The 15,457-nt window shown below is 47.2% G+C and overlaps 1 protein-coding gene and 1 long non-coding RNA gene across 2 annotated transcripts in view; one reads left to right on the forward strand and one right to left on the reverse strand.

The window, feature by feature from the left end:
• Window positions 1-15,457, reverse strand: part of PAQR8 (progestin and adipoQ receptor family member 8) — a 189,731-nt gene that overhangs the window by 56,497 nt on the left and 117,777 nt on the right. The gene's annotated exons all lie outside the window — the stretch shown is intronic.
• LOC134911101 (uncharacterized) lies at window positions 5,906-7,082 on the forward strand. The gene is made up of 3 exons (XR_010176321.1): window positions 5,906-6,062; window positions 6,163-6,231; window positions 6,393-7,082. It is a non-coding gene; the product is annotated as an uncharacterized LOC134911101 (long non-coding RNA).

The raw sequence follows: 15,457 nt of genomic DNA on the forward strand, positions 1-15,457 counted from the left end.
AGCATAGCTGGCACATGTGGGGCCATATATATCTGGCACTGGGGGCATATCGCACAGGGGGCAGAGCTGGCACTGTGTGGGAACATGTATATCTGGCACTGGGGGCAGAGCTGGCACTGTGTGGGGACATGTATATCTGGCACTGGGGCAGAGCTGGCACTGTGTGGGGACATGTATATCTGGAACTGGGGGCAGAGCTGGCACTGTGTGGGGACATGTATATCTGGCACTGGGGCAGAGCTGGCACTGTGTGGGGACATGTATATCTGGCACTGGGGGGCATATCTGGCACTGTGGGGACATATATATCTGGCACTAGGAGCATAGCTGGCACATGTGGGGCCATATATATCTGGCACTGGGGGCATATCGCACAGGGGCATAGCTGGCACTGGGGGGAAATGTATATCTGGCACTGGGGGCAGAGCTGGCACTGTGTGGGGACATATATATCTGGCACTGGGGGCAGAGCTGGCACTGTGTGGGGACATGTATATCTGGCACAGGGGGCAGAGCTGGCACTGTGTGGGAACATGTATATCTGGCACTGGGGGCAGAGCTGGCACTGTGTGGGGACATGTATATCTGGCACTGGGGGGCATATCTGGCACTGTGGGGACATATATATCTGGCACTAGGAGCATAGCTGGCACATGTGGGGCCATATATATCTGGCACTGGGGGCATATCGCACAGGGGCATAGCTGGCACTGGGGGGAAATGTATATCTGGCACTGGGGGCAGAGCTGGCACTGTGTGGGGACATATATATCTGGCACTGGGGGCAGAGCTGGCACTGTGTGGGGACATGTATATCTGGCACAGGGGGCAGAGCTGGCACTGTGTGGAAACATGTATATCTGGCACTGGGGGCAGAGCTGGCACTGTGTGGGGACATGTATATCTGGCACTGGGGCAGAGCTGGCACTGTGTGGGGACATGTATATCTGGAACTGGGGGCAGAGCTGGCACTGTGTGGGGACATGTATATCTGGCACTGGGGCAGAGCTGGCACTGTGTGGGGACATGTATATCTGGCACTGGGGGCAGAGCTGGCACTGTGTGGGGACATGTATATCTGGCATTGGGGCATAGCTGGCACTTTGGGGACATATATATCTGGCACTGGGGGCATATCTGGCACTGGGGGGGAAATGTATATCTGGCACTGGGGGACATGTATATCTGGCACTGTGAGGCATATATGTATCTGGCACTGGGGGCAGAGCTGGCACTGTGGGGACACTGCATTGGGGGCATAGCTGGCACTTTGGGGACATATATCTGGCACTAGGGGCATAGCTGGCACTGTGGGGACATATATATATCTGGAACTGGGGGCATAGCTGGCACTGGGGGCATAGCTGGCACTGGGGGAAATGTATATCTGGCACTGGGGGGAAATGTATATCTGACACTGGGGGGACATGTGTATCTGGCACTGTGAGGCATATATGTATCTGGCACTGTGAGGCATATATGTATCTGGCACTGTGGGGACATATGTGTATATGGCACTGTGGGGGCATATGTTTCTGGCAGTGTGGAGGCACCCATTTTTTGACACTTTTATATGTATGTGGCACTGTACTGGGGCATTATATGTATGTGGCACTGTACAACATGACTAAAAACGGGGTTATGACACAAGGTCATACTCCTACAAACGTCATAATGAAAGGTGTGTGCACAAAATGGGGTGTGGCTTTGTGAAAACTAGGCCACGCCCCCATTTTTGCGCGCGCCTGATACTGGCTCTTGCCCTTGACTACAGATCTTTTCTGGCTCTTTGCCTCTGACTGGTTGGCCACCCCTGTTATAGACTGTAAGCTTGCTAATGGGGCTCTTTTACCTCTCTGTTATTACACAGGGCTGTTTCTAGAAAATGTGGCTCCAACCAAGTGTGAAAATAAATGTGCCCCCCCACCCACCCCCATAGACATTATAAAATGGTCCCCCCATAGACTATAAAATGTGCACCCCCCCCCCCCTCCATTGCCAATTATAAAGTATATGGGGCTGAGGGGGCGTGGCTTTGCTAAAATGGGTGTGGCCTTACAGGAAAAGACTACCTAGCACCCCAGTTTTTGACCCTGCACCAACAGACCTTGGCCACCACAGGATAGAAAAAAATCCACCATATTAAGCCCCACACAGTAATGCCCCTTGCATATATTATGCCCCACACAGTAATGCCCCCTGCACATATTATGCCCCACCCAGTAATGCCCCTTGCACATATTATGCACACACAGTAATGCCCCCTGCACATATTATGCCCCACACAGTAATGCCCCTTGCACATATTATGCCCCACACAGTAATACCCCCTGCACATATTATGCCCCACACAGTAATGCCCCCTGCACATATTAAGCTCCACACAGTAATGCCCCCTGCACATATTATGCCCCACACAGTAATGCCCCCTGCACATATTAAGCCCCACACAGTAATGCCCCCTGCACATATTATGCCCCACACAGTAATGCCCCCTGCACATATTAAGCCCCACACAGTAATGCCCCCTGCACATATTATGCCCCACACAGTAATGCCCCCTGCACATATTAAGCCCCACACAGTAATGCCTCCTACACATATTATGCCCCACACAGTAATGCCGCCTGCACCATAATAAGTCATACACAGTAAGCCGCCTGCCTTCTCCTTCTTCCCTAGGGGCTGGGTGATCCTGTGCTGGGTCTAAAATAGCGTCCGCCACCCGCTCCACCACGTCATCTCATTATTCAACTGCTTGCTCCCTACGTGACCTTGTGATGTCACGACGCAACCACGTCATTTCACAAAACTCCGCACTGCGAGCAGAGTACTATGGGTGGGAGGAGGGGGAGCTGGTAACAGCAGCCTGCAGGGGTCACGGCAGGCGCCGCGGTAGAGACAGTCCTGTTATTACCCAGTCTTGTTTATTCCCAACTGTGAAGTACAATGGGCCCGATTCAGACCTGATCGCTGCTGTGCGTTTTAGCACAGCAGGCGATTATCGATTGACTGCACATACGTATGCACCGCAATGCCAAACAGCGACAAGCTGGTGTGAAAATTTTGATCGCACAGCCATTCGCATACTGATTGACATGAAGAGGCCGTTGTGGGTGGTAACTGACCGTTTTATGGAAGTCTCAGGAAAAACGCAGGCGTGCCCAAGCGCTTTCATGGAGGGTGTCTGACGTCAGCTCCGTCCCCGATCAGCCTGTTCTCATCGCACTGTAGGAGTAAGTCCTGGGCTGCGCAGAGACTGCACACACTGGTAAAATCATTTGATGGTGAGTGAGTTGCGAACGGATATGCAGCTGTCCGCTGACTGAGGGATATTTTCGCACGGCGTACACATGCGATCGCACACTTGCACGGGCGAATTTACACTCTTCTTGGGCAGCGACTATCTGAACGCAGGACAGCAAAATTAGCAGCCCAGAGATCAGGTCTGAATCACCCCCTATATAATATGCTGGCGCTATATCAGTAATCGTTAATAAATCAATAAATAATGTGCTGCCAAGTGATGGGACTGGCTGATGAAGCCAGTGGGGGGAATTCCAAGTTGATCGCAGCAGGAATTCTGTTAGCAACTGGGCAAAACCATGTGCACTGCAGGTGGGGCAGATGTAACATGTGCAGAGAGAGTTAGATTTGGGTGGGGTGTGTTCAATCTGCAATCTAATTTTCAGTGTAAAAATAAAGCAGCCAGTAATTACCCTGCACAGAAACAAAATAACCCACCCAAATCTAACTCTCTCTGCAAATGTTATATCTGCCTCCCCTGCAGTGCACATGGTTTTGCCCAACTGCTAACAAATTTCCTGCTGTGATCAACTTGGAATTACCCCCAGTATAAGGAAAATTAAGGATAGAGAATTGGAGATGACAGCTGAGGATCACCAGGTGTAGGACAGTTGAGTAAGTTTGTCTGAGTCATTTTTACCGATAAAAAATAAATAAAAAGAGCGCTCAGTGGTCTTGTAAAATAAGGAATAAACTCTGGGTGCTGCGGCAGTCAGAGGCGGCTACGGAAAAGTCAGAGGAGCCGGATATTGGTTATGTCATGAGAAATCAGCATTTTCTGCAACTTGTTAACACATAAATGACTAGAAGACTAGTAGAATTCCTGTCTGGTTTAGAAGAGCGTTGCCTCAGAAGCCAGCACATTTTATCTATACCTTATTATTTTCCAGTTTCCTTTGGTTTAACCCACTGATGGTCACCCCTGCTTTACAACACAGTAAGTTGTGGGCCAATAAGAGCCCGGGGACAGACTTTTGTGGGAGTGCCAGGGGCGGAGCTAAACTTGTCCCGTCACTTTGTAAAATAAATAAAAAATATTCATTGCTTCTGCCTCAACGATGGTGGGAAACCATCTGGTTCTCCCCCACCGATTGCAAAAGTATTCAACATTGGTCATAGACCATCAATGATGTTGAATCATCGATGGTCGATGGCCATCCCTATTTAATAGCAAAGTCACAAGATGTAGGCACAGAAGTTGGTCCATGTATGTAATGAATGCAGTGTAGCACAATAAATTCTTGGTATAAGTTGGGTTACAGATCATCTCATAGGGGCCAATTCGATTAGCCGCGAGTTGTCCGAAAAAGGCTTAACACTGGTTAAAAACCAGCAACTGCGACTTACTGATGTTAGAAATCTGCTTTAAGGTAACGTAGATCTCAGTGGGAGTCCATGTGGATTTTAAGTAACAGCAACAGACTAGGATGGTGATGGGAGTTGCCAGTGTTTTTTTCAACTGTTTACAAACTTGTATAACTACAGTATACAGAGTACAGACACTTAGAAATCACTACAGAGACACTTTAATGTTCCCCAAAATACTCTAGACACTACTCTGCTATCATGTTTCCATCATTTTTATTAAAGTTGCAAAAACGCAACCATTTTACTCCATTTGACTGCCCCCAATACGTTCCCCACTCTTTCATGTACTGCACATAGGGCCTAATTCAGACCTGAACGCTGCTGTGTGTTTTCGCACAGCAGCCGATCAGGTCTGAACTGCACATGCACCGGCGCCACAGTGCGCCGGCGCATGCCAGACAGCCGATGGCCATCTCAGCCCATCGATCGCCTCTGCCCGATTGACAGGCAGAGGAGGCAGCTGGGCGGGAAGGGGTGGGCCGGTGGCGTTTGGCCGCCGTTTTGGGGGCGCGGTCCGGGCAATGCAGGCGTGCCCAGACCGTGCGGGGGGTGGGCCGCGGTAAGCTGCGTGACGTCACACGCAGCCGCTGCAACCCGGACAGCGACAGGTAGCTTCCTGCCAGCGCGCAGAAGCTGCGCAGGTAGAGAGCTACTCATCAAGTACGAAAGCATCGCCGCTGTGCAATGCTTTTGTACTTGTGTGGGGGGTAGGGCAAGACACGCGGGGCGGACTAACCCTGTGCTGGGCGTCCCCCCACATGTCTGAGTAACTGATCGTAGCCGTGCCCGCAACAATCAGGTCTGAATTAGGCCCATAGGTCGCACACTGGAGAATTACCGCGCAAATTCCGCAATTTGCCATTTCTAAATGAATTGCAAGGGAATTGGGAGCGCACTTCCTGAAAATATCCCGCAAAATGCGTGTAATGGAATCAGCCCATTAATTTCAAACCTTTGATCTGTATTTTACATTCCGATAATTCCACTCCAGCACACACTTAGGTTGTAGTATATAGATAACTATATCTCCTTACTCCTCCTGCACTGAACTTAGGTAGTAATTCCAAAGCGACAAACCTGCCGAACAGACACACGCTCATGTTTTCACCATTAGCTACACAACCTGTCTTTAGTCTTTGAGACTTCAGTTCATTTCTTAAAGACCCGGCTGGGCTCAGTAGTGCCACAGCTTTTCTCTTTCTCACGTGCTGTCTACTCTCTCACTCCAGGCTGCCTCTCTTTTTCTGCTGGGCGTTGGATGGTCATTGTGGCATCCGCCACGGCCCACCTTTCTTCCTCGCGGGGGTGAGGAGCACATCCTCCTCTGATGACACTCATCATTTGTCAACTACTGTCCCCAACTGTCACTGCCTGACCACGCCTCCCTGGTAATTATTGTCTGACCGTCTCACTAGAGGACGTGGCCTCACAGTCCACAGTGGGTGTTACATTAAGTTAGTCTAAAAATAACAATCATTTTGTTTTAAGGCTTGCCTACATTCTGGTGCCTGAAAATGACCCGCACCCCTCAGATTCGCTCTACGTCACTCGTGGGAAGTAAGTCTAGCAATGGGTTAACCTGCAGTCAGTAGCTCCCAGTCTTCCTCTGTTATTGCAGCGTCCCCAGGAGAAAGTCTGTCCCCATAGCTGCTAATACAAAAAGCTGTTTACACTGAAACTAAACATGACACTGACTGTTATGCTGCTTTCTTGTGCAGGATAGATCACCAACCACAACCCCGTTACCACAACAGATGGGAGGGAGCCTTCATCTCATGCAATGCAGAGAGCAGCACAAATTGCTTATTGTATGTTCTCATATCCATGTGTTATGCACTTTTTATAGAGCGTAATATTATATCACTAGTTATTGGTTATATACTGCATGAGATAATGCACGTCTCACTGTGTATTATATAATACCCTTCAACATGACCCATTCCATTAGGTACAAAATGCTCTGTTCCTGCACTTCCTTGCCAGTGGCGGTTGCAGCACAGTCCAAAAGGCAAGTCTAAAGACGATCAAAGTGGGCATCTCAGTCTTGGCACATGAAGGCGCACGGCTGTACACCAGGGAAGGGCAAAAGATGCCGACAAGGACGCCACTGCATCTGCCGCTGAATCAGCCCCATAATATAATAACATGACATCCTAACAAACAAAGCATGACATCATAACCAACAAAACATAACATCATGACTAACAAAACCTTATATCATAATATAACATCAAAGCCAACAAAACATCATACCATAGCACGACATCACAACTAACAAAACAGAATATCATTACATAACATTAAGACATAAAAGATGTGCCCATTTCCTATATATGAGAAATTAGGCATAGGACTACACCTGTCCATTATAAAATACATTATAAGCTTATTAGAATTGAAATGTTATTTACATGAAACCTAGAAAATGTATATTTCATAAAATGTATTATTTTAAATGTGGTGTTAAATGACTGGTATTTGTCATTCTCAGGGAATTTATAGTTTAATTATTACGTTATTAAGTAAGTCTTATTAGGGCTTCGGTCCTAATTCAGACCTGGTCACTGTTGTTGATCGCACACTGGATGATTATCGTATTACTGCGTGTGCGTATGCACTGCAATGCGCAGATGCGACGCCAAACAGCGACAGAATGGTGTGAAAATTTAGATTGCTAGGCGTACGCAAGGTGATTGACAGAAAGCGGATGTTTGGGGGTGGTAAATGGGTGTTTTCCGGGAGTGTCAGGAAAAACGCAGACGTGCCCAAGCGTTTCCAGGGCGGTTCTGTGAGGTCAGCTCTGGCCCCGCTCACTCTGATTCCTTCACACTGTAGGAGTAGGTCCTGGGCTACGCACAGTCTGCACAGACTGGAAAAATCATTTGATGGTGAGTGAGTTGCGAACGGATTTGCAGCTGACCGCTGTCTGGCAAAGCTTTTGCACGGCGTATGCATGCATTTGCACACTGGCACGGGGCGGGTTTTCACTCTGGGGGCGGCGACTATCTGATCGCAGACCTCTGCAAATTTGTAAAGGAGCGACCAGGTCTGAATTAGGTCCTTCATCAGGAACCTCCTACTCCATCTGTATCTTTCAATTAGGAGATCTTGAACACTCAGCAAGTGCTGTAACCTTATTTAGATGCTTGTTCCACCTTACTACAGTTGGACATTTTCACCAACTGGAAATAGCTGTGGAGGATTAGCTTTGTGGCCAACAGGGTTGGAATCGCCCACAGGTGTACAGGGGAACCCCCCCAGTGGGCCCCACTGACCCCTCCCCCCCTACTCCTCTAAGGATCAGGTTCCAGACTATGTTCTTGAATTATACATTATGAATATGTTACAGGACTGCACAGGACTATGGTGTATTATCTACAGTGCATTGCTGTTATTAATCTGGTACGTTATCATGCATGCACTAACAGTATTTACTAAATATATTTATCAAAGGGCCCAGCCCATGCACTCTCTAATGGTTAGGAAATCCAATGACGTGGCTGGCCACACCCCCTCTAGAGACTGGCCACACCCCTAAACATGGGCCCCTACCACTGTGTTCCCCATCGTCTATGGGCCCTTCATGCCCCAGTCTGACACTGGTGGCCAAAGTATTTTGTCCTTCGCCCTTCCTCTACCAGCTGTTCACCTGGGCCAGCAATACTCTTGTAGTAGTGAAGCGGCAAAGGTCTTGTCCTCATACGCTTGCCTGTAATTAGCTAGGTTGGAGATGCCCTATTAACTTGAATTGGGTGTTTCTCCAGTTTAACAATACAAGTTATTCCAATCTGACCATACTTTTTTTTGGCAACATCTTAAAGGTCTGTACCTTCCTCAGTCCTATCTCCTTAGGCTTGATGTCATATGACAGAACTCTCATTCCCTGCAAAATTTCGGAATTGCTTTGAACTAAACTGTGTAGCTTGAACATGAGAACTTCTGGAATTATGTACCTGGAAAATCGTAACTGAGGTGAGCAATGATCTTCAGACCTGCATTCAGCTTCAGTGAGTATCACAAGTCTACTAGCACTAGGTATTATTTTCTGGTGACCAAAGGTAACTAAGATGTTTTCTTACTAAATAGCGGGTTTTCAAAGCCGCCTATTCTAATACTAATTTAGAATGGTCATAGTCACATAGCCTAAATACGGTTTGTTTTGCCTTAATTGCTATTGACATTTTAAATACAATGGTCAAAGAGGGGTATTCCGCTGCATAGTAAATACACCTAGGTCTCTCCCTATTATTTGCCAGGGGCTTTTACGAACACGGTCTTGTAATATTGACTCCTTGGTTTTACTTTTTCTGTTTTTGCAAACCTGGCAATTGTTTACCATAGTGGTAATGTTGCAAGAGATACTGGGCCAGGAGAGGGAGTCCCAGGCTTGTCTCCTACAGCTTCTGCTTCATTAGTGTATCTCCTTCAAAAAGAACATCATCCTCTTCTGTGATCTCATCAGTACGGTTTCAGAAGGTCCGTAACCCAACATTCTGGCCAACATCCCACAGACAACAATTTTGGAGAGTTTAACTGTCCTATGTCTCAGTAGTTTGCCAGTAATGTGAGACTTTGTCTCTCCTGTATGCCCGCCTGTGTCTGCCACATAATCTCTAGACAGAACACAAGAGTGAGATGCAGTTCCTGTTATGTATTTTACCCTAGGGTGGTATTTCCAGAAGTGCAACCCAACAATTTATGGAGTTCGGTGCTCAATTATTTGTTTTCAAAGTGTTTTTGGGTCAAATTCAGCTTCTTTCACCATACACGCACTAGAGAACCTTGCGGGGACAATGTGCTTCAACAGAATGACTGGCAAGTGACCTTTGAACGATTGGGTGAAGGCTCTTTGCGACCAGTATCTTCACCAAAATGTGGAGTGTAGGTACTGGCGCCGGCTGAAGTTCAAAGAAAATGAACTATACCAATGTAAATAATTAAAAAATCTTAAATTTAATTTCTGCACATTCGTAGAAATAGAAGGAAAATATTCCTCAATGATAAAATACAATCAAGTATAAATAGCTTATATATATATGAACCACAGTTTAACCAGCTGGCACCCATAAGACCAGTGAAACGCGTTGAGCTTTTTATCTGAAGGACCACGAGTACCAGCAACCCCATCCACCTCCTGGCGATATTTGGACTTATATGCATCCATCGGCTCTAATTTTGCACACAAGGGATTTACAGATCCGGACTCATACCCATCTGCCATCTGGTTTCCACTGCAATACGGACACCTAGGGAATTTCCATCTGGAAAAAGAGTCTGGTAATTAACCCTATTCAATTGAACTTGTGAAACAGCTGTTGGCAAATGTCCTAGCCAGGGACTGTGGACGATACATTCTTACTGGGTTAAACTGTGGTTCATATATATATATAAGCTATTTATACTTGATTGTATTTTATCATTGAGGAATATTTTCCTTCTATTTCTACGAATGTGCAGAAATTAAATTTAAGATTTTTTAATTATTTACATTGGTATTGTTAATTTTCTTTGAACTTCAGCCGGCGCCAGTACCTACACTCCCCTTTTTGCTTATCTATACAAGGTAATTGACCTTCCCTGTACAGGCTGCTGTTGACAGCGCACTCTATTTATATCTTCACCAAAATGTATCTCACACCCCAGGAAGAAGGGCTACCATAATCATATAAAATGGAAATGACTACGGCCAGGCATTGTAGTGATTCCACATTCCAGGTTCAAAAATGGATGTATAAGAGTCATGTCTTGTATCTTATGTAGTAGCTAGATATCATTCAAATCAATGACATACTCTTCTTCAGTTTTCCTGTAACAGGACAGGGTTAGCGGTAGACCTGAGACAACCTATAGGTGTCACTGTTTGCTTTACTGAATATGGACAAATCTAGTCGCAAGCCAAATGCGTTCTTATAGAAGGCGATAGTGACACTGACATCTGGAGGATACAAAAGGTACTGCACCCTACTGAAATTAAATACTGTAATAATCCAAGCCAATAAATCTAAGCAAATAATAAATATATGCATAATTTTCCACTGCATAAGATAGAAGGCAACTGTAGATTATTAGCGGAAAACAATAATACAACAAAACTCACTTTATTTCTCTAACGTCCTAGTGGATGCTGGGGACTCCGTAAGGACCATGGGGAATAGACGGGCTCCGCAGGAGACATGGGCACTTTAAGAAAGAATTTAGATTCTAGTGTGCTCTGGCTCCTCCCTCTATGTCCCTCCTCCAGACCTCAGTTTGAATCTGTGCCCGGACGAGCTGGGTGCTACTTAGTGAGCTCTCCTGAGCTTGCTATAAGAAAGTATTTTGTTAGGTTTTTTATTTTCAGGGAGCTCTGCTGGCAACAGACTCCCTGCATCGTGGGACTGAGGGGAGAGAAGCAGCCCTACTCTCTGAAGATAGGTCCTGCTTCTTAGGCTACTGGACACCATTAGCTCCAGAGGGATCGTACACAGGATCTCACCATTTGTCGTCCGATCCCGGAGCCGCGCCGCCGTCCCCCTCGCAGAGCCGGAAGACAGAAGCCGGGTGAAAGAAGCAAGAAGACTTCGAAATCGGCGGCAGAAGACTCCAGTCTTCATATGAGGTAGCGCACAGCACTGCAGCTGTGCGCCATTGCTCCCACACTACACCCACATACTCCGGTCACTGTAAGGGTGCAGGGCGCAGGGGGGGGGGGGGGGCACCCTGGGCAGCAATTAGAGACCTCTTTGGCAAAAGTTTGCATAATATACAGTTGGGCACTGTATATGTGTATGAGCCCCCGCCAAAATTGTACATGAAAGCGGGACAGAAGCCCGCCGTCAAGGGGGAGGGGCTTCTTCCTCAGCACTCACCAGCGCCATGTTTTTTCTCCACAGCACTGCTGAGAGGAAGCTCCCCAGTCTCTCCCCTGCACATAATTAGGCGCAAAAATCAATATAAACAGCAGCTACTGGGTTAACATTAAGTTACTGTGTTATTCCTGGGTTAATAGCGCTGGGGTGTGTGCTGGCATACTCTCTCTCTGTCTCTCCATAGGCCTTATGGGGGAATTGTCTTCAGATGAGCATTCCCTGAGTGTGTGATGTGTCGGTACGTGTGTGTCGACATGTCTGAGGTAAAAGGCTCCCCTAAGGAGGAGATGGAGCAAATATGTGTGTGAGAGGTGTCTCCGTCGACAACGCCGACACCTGTTTGGATATGTGTAATTAAGTGCTAAGGTGAATTTATTGCACAAAAGATTAGAGAACAGACAGGAAATCTACCCATGTCTGTCCCTATGTCGCAGAGACCTTCAGAGTCTCACAACGCTCACTATCCAAAATAATAGACACTGATATCGACACAGAGTTTGACTCTAGTGTCGACTACGATAATGCAAAGTTACAGCCAAAATGGCAGAAAAGTATTCAATATATGATTATTGTAATAAAAGATGATTTGCATATCACTGATGACTCATCTGTCCCTGACACGAGGGTACACATGTTTAAGGGGAAGAAAGCTGAGGTAAATTTCCCTCCTCTCATGAAGAAAAAGAGCGGGAATCTCCAGACAAGAGACTGCAGTTTCCCACAAAGAATTCTCAGGCAGTATCCTTTCCCCACTAGGGCCAGGATATGATGGGAATCTTCCCCTAGGGTGTCACGTTTGCCCAAAAGGTAGCCCTGACGTAACAGCTATTCTCAGGGCTCCTGCAGATAGCGTGCATTTTCTGGTACACTACTCAGACCGGCGATTGTGTCGGCATGGGTTTATAGCGCTGTGGCAGCGTGGACAGGTACCTTATCAGCAGGGATTGAGACCCTAGTATGTATATATATATATATATATATGTATATATAGAGATATATATATATATATATATATATATATTAAAGATGCTGTCTAAAGAGATATATATATATATATATATATATATATATATATATATATATATAAAACATGCCGAAAGAGACATGAGTATACTGGGTCCTAGAGTCAAAGCTATGTCGATTTCTGCTTGACGTGTTCTGTAGAATATGCAATGGACAGATGATGCCGATTTAAGAGGCATATGGAAGGCTGAGGATTGTGTGGAGAAGGGTTCTCGGACCTGGTCTCCACAGCTATAGCTGGTAATTCTGATATTTTGCCTTATATTCCTTCACAGCCTAGGAAAGCACGACATTATCAAATGCAGCCTTTCGAACAAAGAAACAAGAAAGTCCGAGGTGCGTCCTTTCTTGCCAGAGGCGGGGGCAGAGGAAAGAAGCTGCACAACACAGCTAGTTCCCAGGAAAAGAAGTCCTCCCCAGCCTCTACAAAAATCCACCGCATGTCGCTGGGGCTCCACAGGCGGAGCTAGGACCGGTGGGGGCACGCCTTCGTAAGTTGAGCCACAAGTGGGTGCACTCCCTGTTAGATCCCTGGGCAATAGATATTGTGTCTCAGGGTTCTTGCAGATCTGGATACCAAGTCGGCTTCCCCCCACGAGAGGGAAACAGTGTTAACTGCAATTCACAAATTGTATCTTCAACAGGTGGTGGTCAAGGTTCCCCTCCTTCAACAAGGAGGGGGTTATTATTCGACCATGTTGTAGTCCCGAAATCAGACGGTTCGGTCAGACCCATATTGAATTTAAAATCCCTGAACATATACCTGAAAAGGACAAAGTTCAAGATGGAATCGCTAAGAGCGGTCATTGCAAGCCTGAAAGGGGGAGATTTTATGGTGACTCAGGACATAAAGGATGCATACCTTCATGTCCCCATTTATCCACATCATCAGGCGTACCTCAGAATTGCGGTACGGGATTGTCATTATCAATTTCAGACATTGCCGTTTGGTCTCTCCACGGCCCCGAGAATATTCACCAAGGTAATGGCGGAAATGATGGTGCTCCTGCGGAAGCAAGGTGTCACTATTATCACGTACTTGGACGATCTCATAAAAGCGAGATCAAGAGAGCAGTTGCTGAACAGCGTATCACTTTCTCTGGAAGTGTAACGGCAACACGGCTGGATTCTATATATTCCAAAGTCGCAGTTGGTTCCTATAGCTCATCTGCCTCTCCTAGGCATGATCCTAGACACAGACCAGAAAAGGGTTTATCTCCCGATAGAGAGAGCTCAGGAGCTTGTGACACTGGTCAGGAATCTATTAAAACCAAAACAGGTGTCAGTGGATCACTGCACTCGAGTCCTGGGAAGGACCCTTCGGCAGGTTCAATGCGAGGACCTTCCAATGGGACTTACTGGACAAGTGGTCCGGATCACATCTTCAGATGCATCGGTTAATCACCCTATCCCCCAGGGCCAGGGTGTCTCTCCTGTGGTGGCTGCAGAGTGCTCATCTTCTCGAAGGTCGCAGATTCGGCATTCAGGACTGGGTCATGGTGACCACGGATGCAAGCCTCCGAGGGTGGGGGGCAGTCACACAGGGAAGAAATTTCCAAGGGCTGTGGTCAAATCAGGAGACTTGCCTTCACATCAACATCCTGGAACTAAGGGCCATATACAACGCCCTACGTCAAGCGGAGTCCCTGCTTCGCGACCAACCGGTTCTGATTCAGTCAGACAATATCACCGCAGTGGATCATGTAAACCGCCAAGGCGGCACAAGGAGCAGGGTGGCGATGGTAGAAGCCACCAGAATTCTTCGCTGGGCGGAGAATCACGTAAGCGCACTGTCAGCAGTGTTCATTCCAGGAGTGGACAACTGGGAAGCAGACTTCCTCAGCAGGCACGACCTCCACCCGGGAGAGTGGGGACTTCATCAAGAAGTCTTCATGCAGATTGCAAGTCGGTGGGAACTGCCACAGGTGGACATGATGGCATCCCGCCTCAACAAAAAGCTGCAGAGATATTGCGCCAGGTCAAGAGACCCTCAGGCGATAGCTGTGGACGCACTGGTGACACAGTGGGTGTTCCCGTCGGTCTATGTATTTCCTTCTCTTCCTCTCATACCCAAGGTGCTGAGAATCATAAGGAAAAGAGGAGTGAGAACAATACTCTTTGTTCCGGATTGGCCAAGAAGGACTTGGTATCCAGATCTGCAAGAAATGCTCACAGAGGACCCGTGGCCTCTGCCTCTAGGACAGGACTTGTGCAACAGGGGCCCTGTCTGTTCCAAGACTTACCGCAGCTGCGTTTGACGGCATGGCGGTTGAACGCCGGATACTAGCAGAAAAAGGCATTCCGGATGAGGTCATTCCTACGCTGATAGAGGCTAGGAAGGATATGAAGGCTCAACATTATCACCGTATATGGCGTAGATATGTGGCTTGGTGTGAGGCCAGCAATGCCCCTACGGAGGAATTCCAGCTGGGCCTTTTCCTTCACTTCCTACAGTGACTTTGGGCCTTAAATTGGGTTCCATTAAGGTTCAGATTTCGGCCTTATCCATTTTCTTTCAAAAAGAACTGGCTTCTCTGTCTGAAGTTCAGACGTTTGTAAAGGGAGTGCTGCATATTCAGCCCCCTTTTGTGCCTCCAGTGGCACCTTGGGATCTTAAAGTGGTGTTGAGTTTCCTGAAATCACACTGGTTTGAACCACTCAAAATGGTGGAAGTAAAATATCTCACGTGGAAGGTGGTCATGCTATTAGCCTTGGCTTCGGCTAGGCGTGTGTCAGAATTGGCGGCTTTGTCACATAAAAGCCCTAATCTGGTTTTCCATGCGGATAGAGCAGAATTGCAGACCCGCCCACAATTTCTGCCGAAAGTGGTTTCATCCTTTCATATAAACCAACCTATTGTGGTGCCTGTGGCTACTACTGACTTGGAGGATTCCGAGTCACTGGATGTAGTC

This window comes from Pseudophryne corroboree, chromosome 4 (assembly GCF_028390025.1).
Source record: "Pseudophryne corroboree isolate aPseCor3 chromosome 4, aPseCor3.hap2, whole genome shotgun sequence".
NCBI classification, from domain to species: Eukaryota; Metazoa; Chordata; class Amphibia; order Anura; family Myobatrachidae; genus Pseudophryne; species Pseudophryne corroboree.